Source organism: Prosopis cineraria, unplaced genomic scaffold (assembly GCF_029017545.1).
Source record: "Prosopis cineraria cultivar Desert tree isolate PC_DT_omini unplaced genomic scaffold, ASM2901754v1 PC14, whole genome shotgun sequence".
In the NCBI taxonomy this organism is placed as follows: Eukaryota; Viridiplantae; Streptophyta; class Magnoliopsida; order Fabales; family Fabaceae; genus Prosopis; species Prosopis cineraria.
In genome coordinates, this window is record NW_026555345.1 from 4,836,625 (window position 1) to 4,853,396 (window position 16,772).

At 34.4% G+C, this 16,772-nt stretch overlaps 1 protein-coding gene and 1 pseudogene across 2 annotated transcripts in view; one reads left to right on the forward strand and one right to left on the reverse strand.

Annotated features, from left to right (window-relative positions):
• Positions 1-16,772, reverse strand: part of LOC129293332 (cysteine-rich receptor-like protein kinase 44) — a 49,410-nt gene that overhangs the window by 12,505 nt on the left and 20,133 nt on the right. The gene's annotated exons all lie outside the window — the stretch shown is intronic.
• On the forward strand, positions 3,830-15,091 carry LOC129293046 (cysteine-rich receptor-like protein kinase 44; annotated as a pseudogene).

The following is a 16,772-nucleotide window of genomic DNA, read 5'->3' on the forward strand; positions in this document are numbered from 1 at the left end:
ATAAATTTTGAGAGGGAGTTTCTCTCATAAAGATCTAAAAAAAGATTTTAAAATTTTTTCTCATATTATTCGAAAAAAATTTAAATATTTTGAGAGATACTTTTTTCTTAGCTTTTCTCAAAAAATATTTCTCTTGACTTAACTTGAGAGAAAGTTCTCTTGAACTTTTCAAGAGAACATTTCTATCCATATTATCTGTGAAGACTCATTAAATTTTTTTTGGATTTTTTTTGAGAAAAATTTCTCTCGAAGAGTTCTTATTTTATTTTATTATCTATTTTTTGTTTCTGTCAAACATTTCTTATGAATTTTATTGAGAGAAAATTGTCCCACTATGAATAGGTTTTTTTTCTTCTAGTTTTTTTTTTTTTAGAATTTCTCTTTATTTAGGTTTTTGTAAAAAAATTAAAGATTTTATTTTTAGAAAAGGATTTCTCAAAAAAAATTATGAGACAACTACTCTCTAATATTTTTTTTGAATAAATTTTACGAGAAAATTACCATCTTCTTGTAAAGTAATATTTCTCAATATGTCCATCGCTTTTCTATTGGAAAACACTGTTTGCCGCCGGACGTAAATGATCTTATTTGGCTTGCCGATTAAGTTACGCGTGACGAGCATAGAGTATTCAAGACATCCTTGTCAATATATTTTGGGTCAAAGAAAAGAACTGTACGTAGTTGCAAGGTTGGAAAAAGTAGGGAGTTTCACGCGTTTTAGACTATGATCTAATGCATTGCCGACAGGTTGATTGCGCCCATGAAGTTTGACATTATTCGTTCCCCACTGCACTTTCTGCTAGAGCCAACCACAGGTGGATGAAAAATAGAAACTTTAGTGCATTTTAATCAATTTAATTTTATTTTCTAAAATGGATTCCAATTTATTTTACTTAATGGATTCCAATTTATTTTACTTAACTTAAACAAAAAATGAAAACTCTATTACCTAATCATTATTTTGACCGAGTGTCCATTAACAACTGTCAATGGCCTTAATTCAGTGTTAATAAATTTTATAATAATTAATTTTTTTATTTAAAATTTTAACATAATTCTTCCTTCAAATTTCTCTCAACCCTTCCTCATTAACAAAAAGTACACACACAACATTCTTTTCATTAAAAATGTACGTTATTTTTAATTGAATCTTACTTCTTAATAAAGTAATTACTTATTTTCAAAATAATATTATCTTTTTATATTTACCTTTATATAATATGATATTTTATTTTTAAATAAATATAAATTTATTATTCAATAGGAATATTTAAAAAAAATGATTACACCTTAAAAGAAATGACACATGCAAGTACTGTAGTGTTACTGAAACAGTACGTAGTATATTTTAGAAGTCCCTAATAATTTCCCCTCCTATAAATAACTCAACTTTAGATCATCCCTATGACAAAGTGTATTGATTGTCAAGAATAGATAAATTTTCCATGTACCACAGGAGTTGCGAATTCACCAAAAGCTTCATCTTTCTTAGAAGCTACCAACTCTTATCCAAGTAATATGGTTTGATATGTTTCTTCGTAAACAAAATTATTTAAGAGAAATTTTACATGTAGACTACATTTAGTACATCAATTTTAGCAGCTTTCAGAGCGTGCATGCTTGGCTTTCTCAGGAAGCCCAATTACAGGATAATCAGAATTCCATTAATTAGGAACTTGAAGACTAATTTATGACATTGCTGATTAATTATTAGTTATTAATAATAGATAAATTTTTGATGTTGTATCACAGGAGTTGCTGATTCACCAAAAGCGTCATCTTCCTTAAAAGGTACAATATCCAAAGTGGTATTGTTCGATACGTTTTTTTTCACATACAATTGTAAAACTAAACTTTTGTATTTTTCTTTTCAGGAAATAGCAACAGAAACATATCAAGAATTGTTGTTATTGTGGCTTTGCTGATTGGTGCCTTTATTATGATACTTTAGTAGGTAATATTATTTGGTTTCTAACAACAAAAGAAAAAAAGAAAAGAAAATAAGATCTACTGCGGCAAGGCTCATTAATATCTTCTCAATAAAAGTGTTGATGACTTAATTCTGATTTGACAATTAGGGTCCTTAGATTAATTTGATTGTACTTTTAATTACTTCTTTCAATTTATTTATATATGTTGGATTCAAATAAGAACACATATTTCAGACATAGTTTTATAAGATCATTTCTAACGGACAGGAAACTATTGCGTATTTAGAATTATGTAACGCATTGCCAGCAGGTTGCATTGCGCTCGTGAAGTCTTGTACTTATCCTTTTCCCCACCTCACTTTCGTGCTGGAGCTAACCTCAAGTGGCAACGAAAAATCATAACTTCGTAATAATTTCTTTCTTATCAACACTTCATAATAATTAAGAATTTTTTTAACAATTTATGTTATGCAAACAAAAGATTGTGCAGACAATATCCCAATAAAAAAGCTTAAATGTAAAAGCTTGTGAGCGAGGATTACACGAAGTGCACACTTGTTGTGCAACAAAATCCTCAATTTTTTTTAATCTCAATCACACTTAATAAAGATTCTAACAATCTTTTTCTTGGGTAGGAATCCATAAACTCTCCATAGGAGTGTTCAAAGGACAAGATCTCCGTCTTAAAAAATGAATGAGATTGAATTTTTGCTTTGTCCCATCCTGCTCCAAAAGTTGTCTCATTTCATTTGGGATTGAGATATGATCAGAATGGGATCGAGATGCCTAAATAAAATAGATAAAATGTGAAAGAGAGGCCTAAATAAAAACATTGATTAAATTATATAATTTGTTAAATCTTAAACCAAAATATCACAAAAACATAAATTCAATTATTTAGTTAAAATCAAATACACTACAATTAAAAATAACATCTAGACTGTAGTTACAATAAGAACAAGATAATTGAGTTACGCAACTTAAATAAACTAGCCTAGAACAATATCAAGTCATCAATTCTTCCTTTTAAGTTGAGATATTTGGAGCTATCACATATTAATAAAAATACATACACCAAATAAATAAACTATTACACATTAATAAAAATAATAATAATATTATATTATATTTGAGACATGATGGGACATGAGACCACCTTCAAGACATCCCGTCCTATCTCAAATTATTTTTTATCCTGTTTCACAAAGTCCCATCCTTTTTTTATCAAGTTGGGATAAACCCGTTACGATATGATTGGAATGGAGTGATTGGAACTAGATAAGCTTAAATACCCTAGCTCTCCACATTAAAGACATCACACAGCTTAAAAACAAGTGAGAAAAAAATAAATAAAGGAAATAGAGGATATCACATCTTAATTTAAAATTTTAAAGGTTAATTTTATGAGTTTTTTCATTTTATAATATATTAGTTATTAAGTCTAATATTATATGACATATTAACTTATGTTCATTCACATTTATACGTCCTAATACTTGTTAGTGAAAACATATATCCATATATCGTCCTTGTCAATAAAATAAATATCTAAACATGTTTTATCATGCTTCGCAACGAAATCACCATCCAGAATTCTAGAGGATATCCAGAGAAAATTGTGATTTCCACAACTCAAGTGCATAATGTATTATGCGTTCTGCATCAGGAATGACGTAAAGGCTCCAATACCATGCAGGCGTAGTGGGCATTCGGATTTCTACGTCTTGACGAACAATAGTGCGATGCTACGACAAATCAACGAAACTAAATGTGCAAGGTAGAGTTATTGGGTTATGATTAATGAGTTGACCGGCTGACCATATGCAAGACTCGTACTGTTAACATGTGGACTATAAATACGTTGAAAAATCTGTTGGACCCCAAATTCCACACTAAGCTTAATCCTTCTTTAATTTCATCTCTCTCACTTCACTTCAATATGATGACAACGACGTCGTCTATCTTTTCTTTGGCTCTTCTTTCATTCCTTTCTCATATTCTCATTCTCAACGCGGAGATTCACAAATGTTTCATTGACAATGGTTACTTCTCAAATACAGCTATCTACCGAACGAACCTCAATTTCCTTCTTTCTAATCTCACTTCAGACACAGATATCGATTATGGCTTCTACAGTGCCTTTTATGGCAAATACCCCGACAGAGTTTATGCCCTAGGGCATTGCAGAGGAGATGTGAATCCAGATTCTTGCCGTACTTGCCTCAACAATGCCGCGAAGATTCTCCCAAACCAATGTCCAAATCAGAAGAAGGCAGTTTTATACGATGAACTTTGCATTTTACGATACTCGAGTCGTTCAATGCTTGGGATATACGAGAACCCTGACTTTTCCTTCTGCATGGCGAATCCAAATAATGAAACTGATGCTGACGTGTACAATGGTTCGCTTGATGATCTTTTGGTAAGTCTAAGAAGCAATGCTGTAGCTGGTGACTCTGAACGTAAGTATGCAACAGGGAACATGAGAACTGGATCTGGAACTATCTATGGTCTTGTTCAGTGCACGCCAGATTTGTCCAGGCTAGATTGCAAAGACTGCTTGTCCAAGGCTGTGTCGGAAATCCCAAATTGTTCGGGGAACAAGGCTGGTGGTAGGATTATCAAACTCAGCTGCTTTCTTAGATATGAACATTACGCCTTCTTTGATAGTTAGTAAGCTTCGATCGAAATATATAATGAATTTAAAGGCTTTCAGAGTTGTGTATTTCTCTTATTAACGTTATGTGTGACGTGTGAAATGTCTGTGTTTAAGTCGTGTACTTGGAATTATGAGCTTCTCATAGAGAGAAGTGTACTCAGAATTATGTATGGGATATCAAATATGATATTGAGAATAAGAAACGAAGAACAGAGAATTATGATGTTCTAAGTTTAATGTTGTACCGTTGTTTAAGGAGTTGCTGGAAAAGCAGAATCTTGAGACAATTGAAGGAGTAGTTCCTTAATTAGAAGGTACAAATTAATTCCAGCCTAATTAGTACGCACGTATAACATGGTTTGATACTTTTTTAACATATAATAACTGTAAAATTAAACATCAACGATTTTGTTTTGTCTTTGCAAGAAATAGCAACAGAACATCAAGAATTGTCGTTGTCATTATTGGGTCTTTGCTGATTGGGCCTTTTATTACTCTTTAATGAAAATTTTTTGTATGATCCCGGTCCACCATGTCATCTATGCTTTGTCCAATTAAAACATTTCATATCTGATGACTTTAAATAGAAATAGATGTTCAGCTCTAGAATTTCATGCCATTTGTGTACATTCTCCTTTGATTTTAATATATCTTATCACAATTGTATATATTTTGAATACTCAAGTTAAGAAATTGTGCATACTCCCTTTAATCCTATTTATAAGGCAAAGAGAAAAATTTTTTTTTAGTCTTATTTATAAGTCATCTTATTAAATTTTCAACACTAATTTTTCTTCTATCCTCTTTTGAATGTTAGAGAGAAAAAATATATTGTTAAATTATGTGTATTTAATAGGAGAAAATTTGAGAATTTATTAAATTTTAAGACAGAATTAATGAGTTTTAAAGTTTTTCTTGATTCTAGTGAAATATGTTAGAAGCAACTTATAAATAGGATCAAAAGAGTATTGTTTTGAAAATTCAAACTCTGGCTCTATGTTGGTATTTTTCAAGCTAATTTGTTTATATTTTAATTTAAGATTTAAGTGGAAAGATAACACTTTTCGAAGGTTTTTAGATGAAGAAATTAAGTGAAAAGATGATTAGTCACACTAATTGAAAGAAGTGTACAAAATAGAGCAAAATCGTGATTAAAGTTCCGTTAACAACAAAACATTGCATTTTTGTAGTTGAAAATGTTAGGGCTTAGCTTGATGTGCATATGTTGTTGGCTTGACTTAGAATGCATTCCTTAGAGTTTAAGATATTTTGGAAGCTTGGTTATATTAAAGTTTGGATATTATGAAAGAATTGAGATCAACATATTGAAGCTTTGGACATATTTGAAGTTTATTTTCTTTAATTTTTTTCTCCCAGTTCCCTTTCTTCTTTTATGATCTGATAAGAGTCTTAATATTTTGTGTATTTATGATTTGTAAATGATTATGAACAGCCGAATACCTTGTTCCGGTGCGAGGCCTATAAGAATGTGATCATCAAACATAGCCCCACTGTGGACAAAACGCTTCAATTTTTCAAAGCCCAGCGCTCTGGCTCAGTCATGTCACCGAAAGTTACAACCCACGTCCTTTCTACATAGAAGTCTCGCCCTTCACTCCCTTGAACTTCACGATGTGGTACTTCATGCTCCAGCGACTTGCCTTGCTCTTGCTTGTATTATTTATCTCTGATATTTTTTTTTATTATCTTTTTTATACAATTTGTTGATTTATTTTAACTTATGTTTTAAAAACTATTTTGTTATATTTGCTCTTCCTATGATTTATTTGTCTTTTTAATTTAATTTAAATATGCTTTCAAAAATTGCTTATTACTTCTTGATTTTAACTATTATATTTCTATAATTTTTCATATTAAAATTTAAATAATTAAATATAACCAGTTCTTGATTTATCACAATTCATTTAACCATTGAAACGTGAACCAATAAATCAACCTCTCTTTAAAAGCTTAAAAAATAAAAAGAATAGACTATTAGATACGCGTTTCCTTTTTTCGACAATAATAATAATAATAATAATAAGCGTTTCCGTTTGTCCTATACTTTCGCTGACCCATTGACTCCACATGCAGAAGATTACTATTGAAGTACTAAACACTAATTGACTTTGCAACGTCACTTACCAATAACAGCCCAAAATTAAATCTTAATCTCATTTGTCTCAAATTCACGATTCATTGCAATGATTTTAACGTCTATCAAATCTCTTGCTCTGCTTTCATTCCTTTCTCATCTTCTCAGTCTCAATGGCCAGATTCAGAAATGTTTCATTGACAATGGTTACTTCTCAAGCCAAAGTCCCTACCACACTGTCACGTACTCAAAGTGAAAAGAGTAACTCACATATTATTATATTCAAGCAACAACAAAAACAGAGCATAAACATCATAAAAGCATTATAGGAAAAGAGACTCAGAGAAAGAAAGTTCAAAGGGAAAAGAGACAACAAAGAGAAAGTTCATACAAAACAAATCTACACCCCCTCACACCTCGTGGGCCCTTTTACATAACAACCCTCTCATGCACGAAGCATCTCCAGCCTCTTGTAACTTTCACGTGACCTTTCTCGCACGATTGCTTCTGTGCAGCATAGTAGGACCCTTGCCATGCACATCACTCTTGCCATGCATATTGAAGCCCACGTTCTCGCTCCCATGCTGACTGTTCTATTGAGTAGGTTGCTGAGGTAGCTGTAGTTGTTGTTCCATCATGTCAATACCCTTATCTACGAGACTAACCTTGTCCCCAACATTAAAGGTAGGGTAGTCAACTGCTAACTGAGACACATCTTCCTAAGAAACATTATCGGTCCCTTCCCAATGAATGAGAACCTGGGTAACCCAGCTAGATCCATGTTGAACGCATTGTTGATCAAAAACCTCAAGAGGATGAACCACTGGTCCTTCTTTAGCCATTAGTAATGGTAACAATATATAAGTCTCGTCAGCTGTACCATGAAACTGTTTAAGTTGAGAGATGTGAAACATTGAGTAGATACAGGCTTGGGCAAGTAAGTCCAAACGATAGGCAACTTTGCCTACATATTGAAGAACGCAAAAAGGGCAGAAGAACTTGAACCCTAGTTTTTGATAGTGTTAAAGCTGGACAGAAGACTGTTGATATGGTTGCAACTTGACCAAAACAAGGTCGCCCTCATTAAATTCATTTGGACGACGGCGACGATCAACATAGTACTTCATTCAGGCCTGAGCTCGTAAAAGCTATTCTTTAAGTTGAGTGAGCATGCGATCATACTCTTAAAGTTGCATATGAATATCAGTATCTGTATCAGTTAATGAATAGCCTTTAATCAACAGGGGAAAATCGTGACTGTAAACCACTTAGAATGGTGTCATGCCCGTTGATGAGTAAAAAGAAGTGTTTTAACTATACTCAGCCCAAGGTAGATAATCAAGTCAGCAGCGTGGTTACGCATGAACAACACCACAAATACCTCTCAACATAATGATTAAGAGCCTCTGATTGTCCATTCATCTCTGGATAATAAGAAGAACTCATATGAAGTTGGATGCCCTACAATGAACATGAAGAATGCCAAAAAGTACTGGTGAAGACTTTGTCTCTATCAAAAACTATAGATTGAGGCATGCTGTGAAGCCTAACCATATTATGAAGGAAAGCTTCTACTATAATATGACTAGTATAATTTGCTCAGAGAGGAACTAAGTAAGCGTACTTGGCTAGTCTGTCAATAATTACCATAATGATCGAGTAATGGCAAATAAGAGGCAATGCAATGATAAAATCCATCACAATTGAATCCCAAATTTGATCCAAGATTAGAAGTAGACATAAAAGTCTAGTAGGGGAAGTTTGGGCTACCTTAGCATACTTACACGTCAAGCATTCTCTAATAAATGACCAAATATCACGCCTCATGTTAGGCTAATAAAGATTGGTAGCTATATGTTGAAAGGTTTTTAATGATCTAACATGGCCCCCAACCACAGAATAATGGACTTTGTAAAGAATCTTGGAAAGTAAATCTTTATTTTCATGTGGTACTACCATCCTGTCCTGATAATACAGAACATCATCTTGTACTCTGTATTTTGCCCCTAAAACAAGGTCATCCTTGACCTGGGCACAAATACGTTGCAAGCATGTAGATTGTCGTATAGCCTCAATGATATCTTCAAATAATGTTGACTGTATCTAACACAATGCCATATGAGTTGTTCGAGATAATGCATTTATAGTCAAATTCATTCTTCCTGGCTTATATTCAATTGAGAACTAATACCCCAATAGCTTAGGGAGGTAGAGTTCCTGTTTTGAAGTTTATAAGACTTACTTATCTAGATGCTTAAGGCTTTCTTAATTCATCCAAACGATGAAAGTATGCCCAAAAAGATAATGCCTAAACTTTGACATTGCTTGTGTAATAGAAAAAAGTTCTCGTACATAGGCAGATTGTGCCTGCATTTTAAGAGACAATTGCTTGGAAAAGAATGTAATAGGATGGCCATTTTGACTGAGAACTGCCCTAATCACACAATCTGCTGCATTAGTTTCCACTATAAATCATGCAATGCCAATACAGGGGTAGAAGTGAGAGCTTGTTTTAACACAGCAAAAGTTCTATCTGCGTCATTTGACCAGATGAATCTATCTTTTTGTAAAAAGTGTGTTAAAGGACTTGAAATTTGGACATAGTTGTGAATGAAGCGACGGTAATATCTTGTCAAACCGAGGAACCCTCTTAACTATGACACATTATGAGGAACTAGCCATTTTTGCACGACTTGAATCTTAGCATGATCTATTGACACACTAAAAGCTGAAACAATATGACCAAGGTAGTCAACATGTGTGCATTTGAAAGAGCATTTAGAGCATTTGGCAGATAGTTGATATGCAAACATCCATTCAAGGACTTGATCCATATGCTCTAAATGTTGTGCCCAAGATTTACTGTAAATAAGTATATCATTAAAGAAAATTAGAATGAATTTATGTAGAAATGGCTTGAAAATAGAATTCATAAGAGCTTGAAAGGTCGCTAGTGCATTTGTCAAACTAAAAGGCATAACTAGCCACTCGTACAGCCTTTGATGTGTTCTAAAAGTAGTCTTTTCTCGATTTGTAGGATGCATTCAAACCTAGTGATATCTTGCTCTAAGGTCTAATTTAGAAAAGTAGACTGAACCCTTTAATTCATCAAGGAATTCATCAACAATAGGCATCGGGAAAGAGTCTTTCACAATCACTTCATTCAAAGCCCGATAATCAACATACATTCACTAAAACCCATCTTTCTTTTTAACAACTATTACGGGAGTAGAAAAAAGGCTATTACTAGGTTGAATAAACCCATCATTAAACAACTTTTCTACCATTCTTTCAATCTTAGATTTCTAGCTGTAGGGGTATTAATAAGGCCGTACCTTAACTGGCCCGGTACTAGGTTGAAGTATAATTTTATGATCACAATCTCTTAATGGAGGTAGAGCATGAGGCACGTCGAACACCACCTGATATTTTGCTAAGATGGCCTTTAAGTCTGATGAAACCACCTCTTCCTTCTTGGGCTCATCAACTAATATTAATTGAAGGAAATACGAGTCAAATAGAGCCCCAGTGTCTTGAAGTCTATAAAATTGATGAAATTGGGCCAGAATGCACAAAGGTTGTTGGACCCCTTTTAACGTGATGAAATCATTATTGAGGAAAAAATTTATGGTAGCCCAACTGTAGTTTGCAACATGAGGGCCTAGAGTGGCTAACCACCTTGAGCCCAATACAATGTCTAAATCTATTATCTCTAACACATAAGTAGATACCACTAATGTGTGTCCCTCAATTTAGATCGATAACTCTTTCACCAAGCCCAAACCATTCATGATCTACCTATTCCCAACTAACACCCTCATGGGTTGGGTAGGTTCCACCAAAAGTTTCAAATGCTCTACCAGATGTGGGTGAACATAGCTATTTGAGTTACCGCCGCCCAATAACACCTGGACCTTAAGACCTTTAACAAGTCTTGAAAAATGTATCGTGGTGTTTCTGATTGTTCCATTATATGCTTGCAAAGAGATATGGTGAAAAGTAGCATTCTTGACCGGAATAGCAACCTCCTCTGTAGCTGTGTCACTCAGCGAAAAACACTCATCATCCTCCCCCTCATTCTGAATCCACATGAATTGCCTATTGGCACATTTGTGACTAAGGGAGAAATTTCCATCACAATTGTAATATAAGTCCTTTTCCTTTCGTATTTACATCTCAGTATGCATAATCCGTTTGATTGTGGCTAGGGGTTTAGTTGTTGGGGTAGGTAATAATGGTGCAGATGTTGATTTTGCTGGTATGTATGAATTAGCTGTCATCATGGGCACACTAGAGATGGGTTTTATAGCCAATAGAGTTGTACTATACAAGTTTAGTCTGATCTTAGACATCCTTGAACCAATAGTGTACTTCTCATTAAAGAGCTGTATAAGGCTAACAGCCTCGAGAAGATTCTTAGGTGATTGTGCCAAGACTTCACGTCGTAACTCTGGTTTAGATCCCTTAATGAAATAGTCTAAGATTGCGTCATTCGATACCCCCTCAGTCCGATTTGCTAGGGCTATAAATTGTTAATGATTTGTATCAAGAGATTCCTGTTGCATCAACTTAAACAATTGAGCTATGGGATGTTCAAATTGAGTTAGGCCAAAATGTGCCTCCACTACTCTAGTTAGACTCTCCCACGTGGAAATAAGATTTGACTTTAGCATCTTCCATATGTATCGATGCCATAACAACTTACTATGAAGGAGTCAACTAGTAGAATGCAAAATATTGCTTTGCACAGAAAATCCAGCCATAAGAGTTAGTTCTATCAAATCTTGGAAAATTAATTTTTACCTAACATTGGGTAAATCCTCCTCTGCTATTCAAAGAAGAACCTCCTCTATCAAGAATCAGGGATTAATTCTCACTATGTCCCATATCTTCAATCTCTTGTGCCAAAGTATCCAAATGCAACTCTAACTTCTCCATATTCAGTTTTAAAGCACTGACTAGAGAGTCAATAGCTACTTCTAACTTATCCATGCAACGGTTTGGAGCCTTGAGCATATCTCCAAATGCTTTTTTCAGTTAATCCATGCGAGTACCATTGGCTTCTCCTACCTTTTCAACATATTCTTGGAGGTTTTGTAAACCAATTTGTAGATGCTCAACATTTCCTGATAACTCACATAAACGTGTATTCTTAGCCATTCCTAATATTCTCTTAACGAAAGCACCTTCTGTCACATACTCAAAGTGAAAGGAGTAATAGCAAAAACAGAGCATAAACATCACAGAAGCATTATAGGAAAAGAGACTTAAAGAAAGAAAATTTAGAGGGGAGAGAGATAGCAGAGAGAAAGTTCATACAAAACAAATCCACACCCTCTTAAGGAGAGGGTTCTTTCCTCACAACTCGTGGGCCCTTTTACATAATAACCCCCTTATGCACTAAGCATCTCCAGCTTCTTGTAACTTCCATGTGACCTTTCTCGCACGATTGCTTCTGCATAGCACAGTGGGACCCTTACCATGCACATTACTCTTGCCATGCATATTGAAGCCCACATTCTCACTCCCATACTGACTGTTCTACTGAGTAAGTTATTGAGGTAGTTGTAACTGTTGCTCTATCGTGTCACACCCCAACCTCAATGCCCTTCTTTTCAATCTCACTTTTGACCCTAACCTCGACCATGGCTTCTACAATTCCTCCTATGGCCAAAACCCTGATAGAGTTTACGCATTTGGTCTCCGTAGAGGAGACACTGGCCCAAATTCTTGCTGTATCTGCCTCAGTAAATCCATAATCCTTCTCTGAAAGTTGTGTCCAAATCAGAAGGAGGCAATTTTATATGATAAACTTTACATTTTATGATACTCAAGTCGTTCAATGTTTGGGATATATCAGAAAGACCTTGACTTTTCTATCTGTGTACTGAACCCTAATAATGAAACAAACATAAACATGTACGATGATGCATTTGATCATCTATTCCCAAGTCTAACGAGTAAAGATGAGGCTAGTGACTCTCGTCGTAAGATGGCTCTAGGAAATGCCAGAACTTAGCTTGACACTATTTATGGTCTTGTTTGGTGCACACCTGACTTGTCTAAGCAAGATTATAAAAGCTGTTTGGAGAAAGCTGTGTCGAGAATCCCAGATTGTTCGAAGAACAAGACAAGTGGTAGGGTTATTTAACTCAACTGCTATGTTAGATCTGAGCATTACTGCTTCTATGATACTGCCTATGTTCATGATCAAATGCAGTTACCTCTACCTCTTCCCCCTGCTCCATTCACCAATCCAACTTCTTTACAAGGTACTCTTAAATCTTAATTGAAGTTAGTTAATCGATTATGGGCTTAAAGTTTGTCTAATATCATTAGAACTTCTGATTCGGATTCACCAAAAGGTTCATCTTCCTTGGAAGGTACCTCTTGTCACATTAGAAAAAGTCTAATATATATGTTTGTTCTTAGTGAATTACATCTACTAACAATTTCTTCAAAGAAAATACTTAAAGAGAAAATTTAGTAGTAGGCTATATTAAGTCCAATTACAAAACTATAAGTTTATGCAAGTTTGGTTTGGTGATTGTTTGTTTGTATCTAGTTAGGTAATTCTCACTCGATCAGCGTTTTGAGAATGTTGAGATTTTGCAGGACGTAACAACAAACCAAGGACTGTCGTTATTGTGGCGCCCATATGATTCTTCACATCTTGGTCTTCATCTATTTTGCAATGGGAAAATGGAAGAAAACCTTTAGAAGTAAGTGAAAATAATATATATATATATATATATATATTTTACCATGACTATATGCTGTTATTTGAAAGCCAAGTTGGTCCATGATGAATGACAATGATGATGATAAACTCCTAGTAGTGGAGGGGAACAAATCTTTGAAATTACTTTCGTACTTATTTTGAAAGCATTTTTTTACCTTTTGTAAACAGAGGATGATGATGAAATTAAGTCAATTGAGTCATTGCAATATGACTTTAACACCATCAAACTTGCTACAAATGACTTTTCTCTTTCAAATAAGCTCGGACAAGGAGGATTTGGGGTGGTATACAAAGTAAGATAACACTCTGTCCTTGAGATAAATATTTTAAAATGAGATATATTGCTATCCAACTAATAATAAATTACATGTTCCATCTCCAACAAATGCAGGGTAGGCTTCCTAATGGGCAAGAAGTTGCGATCAAAAGGTTGTCTATGGATTCTAGATAAGGAGATTTAGAATTTAAGAATGAAGTGTTATTGGTGGCCAAAATGCAACACTGTAATTTAGTGAGATTAGTGGGTTTCTGTTTAGAAAGAAAAGAGAGACTACTCATCTATGAATTTCTTCCCAATTAAAGCCTTGAGCACTTATTATTTGGTGAGTTGTAAGGGCTTTAGCTTAATTTGATTGTCTCCCTATCACTTTGTTTCTATTGAATGAAAGTTTGAACCCTATTTGAAACATAATATTGCAGATACAAATCGTCATGGCCATTTGAATTGGGAAATTCGATACAAAATTATAACAGGCATTGCTCGTGGCCTTCTTTATCTTCATGAGGATTCAAGATTGCGTATTATTCATCATGATCTCAAAGCAAGCAATATTCTTTTAGATGAAGAATTGAATCCCAAAATATCATATTTTGGTATAGCAAGACTATTTGGTTTTGATTAAACGCATAGCAATTCTAATAGAGTAGTTGGAACTTGGTAAGTATCCTTTATCTTAACTATTGATAATTACATGACTTGGTAACATTTATGTCTATCTAAGTATACTAATAATAACTTATAAAGGATATATAGCCCCAAAATATATTTTGGTATGGACAAATCTCAATAAAATCAGATGTCTTCAGTTATGGTATGTTGGTTCTAGAGATGGTGAGTGGGAAAAAGAACAATTCCATCTTTTATGGAGAAGATATACTGGGTCTGCTAAGCTTTTTAAGTTCATTCCACCTTTATATAAAAGTATCAAGTCATCTCTTCAAGATATTCTTTATACTATAACTAGCCAGCATGCAATTACAGGAGTAACTTGGGACTAATATCTTCTACTGTACCTTGGATATGGAACATCGTGCAGGCATGGAAAAACTGGAGAGAAGGGACAGCTTCAAATATAGTAGATCCTGTATTGGACAATGGTTCGAGGAATGAAATAATTAGATGCATCCATACAGGTTTACTCTGCGTTCAAGAAAGCGTAACTGAGAGGCCAACCATGGCTTCAGTTTTACTTACGCTGAATAGCAGCTATTCTTTCCATCTTCCTTTACCTTCACGACCTCCATTTTTAACGAACAATGGCTGTTCATATGATATGCATTTGAGGGATTACAGTTCGGAGGCTACAAGATCAAGTGAAGGAAGAGGTAACTCTGTTGAAGGGTCAAAAAATGAGGTCTCAATTACTGAACTATGTCCTCTCTAGATTTTGGTCTTGGAAGTGTCAATCAAAAGCATTAATATTAATTTAGAGATTAGTCAATGAAGTAGAAAAGATCAGGGTTGAAGTTTCGCCAAGCCCTTCCACTCACCCCAGTACTCAAGCGCCATCCTTTGGTAGCAAGAGACCAATGTGATTTTTGTGATAGTTCAGGGGATGAAACAGAGCATGTGTTTTGCTATTGTTCTTTTGGGGCAACTTCTTGGTTTGGGTTTGCACCGAGTATTTATATAAATAATTTCACAAATGTGAGTATTACTAATTGGATCCAGTTCTGATTAGATTGAAGATTGACCAATTGCGAAAAAGGTGCACAAGACTGCAGATTTGTCTTTACAGTCCATATGTTATCTGGTATTGTATGAACTATTTGCTCTTTAATCAGTAGAATTTTACATCAGAAAATGAACTGCGAAAAATTTGACAGTTACTGGAATAGTTTTTCTAAAAAAAAAAATATGAAAATTGGTGATAGCTGAAGGAAAATGAAAGTTATTATTATTCATGAATATCTTGTCTCGGAGATTAAGTTGATGTCTATATCTTCTATACACACACATGTATATATATTAGGCTACAAAGCGTATGTGGATGGTGAGGATTTTCTGAATGCTGCAATAAAATAATGTTGATCAGCAGGAAGTTACTAATGTCCTTTGAATAATGATTAATCTGCGATAGGGAACAATGATAATTAAAAAAAAAAAAAACTGAAAAATAGATCATAACAAAAAATTATACATATATATATAAAATACTTGAGAGCAAATGACTGATTTGTCCCGAAGGTTAGGTACATGGGAAAACATAATTGAATAGGTGATATTGGCAGGGCTGTTGTCCCTTGCCTTGGGGACAATTTTTTGATAAGTAAAAGGCAATTGTCAATGTCATCAAGCAAACAGAACAAAACTGTCAGCTAAGTGGATTTGGGGAAAGGCTTTTGGGACGTATATGACTATTAAGCTTAGATTGTCATCAATTCATTTACTTCTGTCATTTATGCATGCAATGCAACAAGCCAATCTTCCAGACCATCATTGATTCTTGAGATCGTCAGTGGGAAAAAGAACAACACCATCTTTCATGGAAGATATTTACTGTGTCCACGAAATCTTATAAGTTCCTATCTTCTTTATATATAAATATATAGCTTCTTGGGCCACTATGTGTTGCGGAAAATGTGGCTGATAGACCAACTATGGCAGTTTCACTTACTGTTGAATGAAAAATATTCTTTCCCTCTCCCTGAAGCTTCACGACCTCCATTTTTAATGAACAACAGCAGTTCATCTGATATGCATTTGAGGGATTGCAGTTCTGATGCCAAAGGATCTGAAGAAAGAGGTAACTCTGTTCAAGGATCAGAAAATGAGGCCTCATTGTTACTGAGCTATATCCTCGCTGGCTTTTGGTCTTGAAGGTGTTAATCAAAAGCATTGACTTAATTTGGAGACTGCAATTCACCTCAGTACTCAAGAATCAACATTTGGCAGTACTAGACCAATGAGGTTCTTGTTATAGTTCAATGGAGGAAACAGAGCATCTATTTTTCAAATAAATAATTTCACTAACAAAAGTACTACTATTTGGATCCAATTTTGGTTAGGTAGGAGATTGAGCAATGGCCAAAGTGGCATACAAGATTGCCCATTAGTCTTTACTA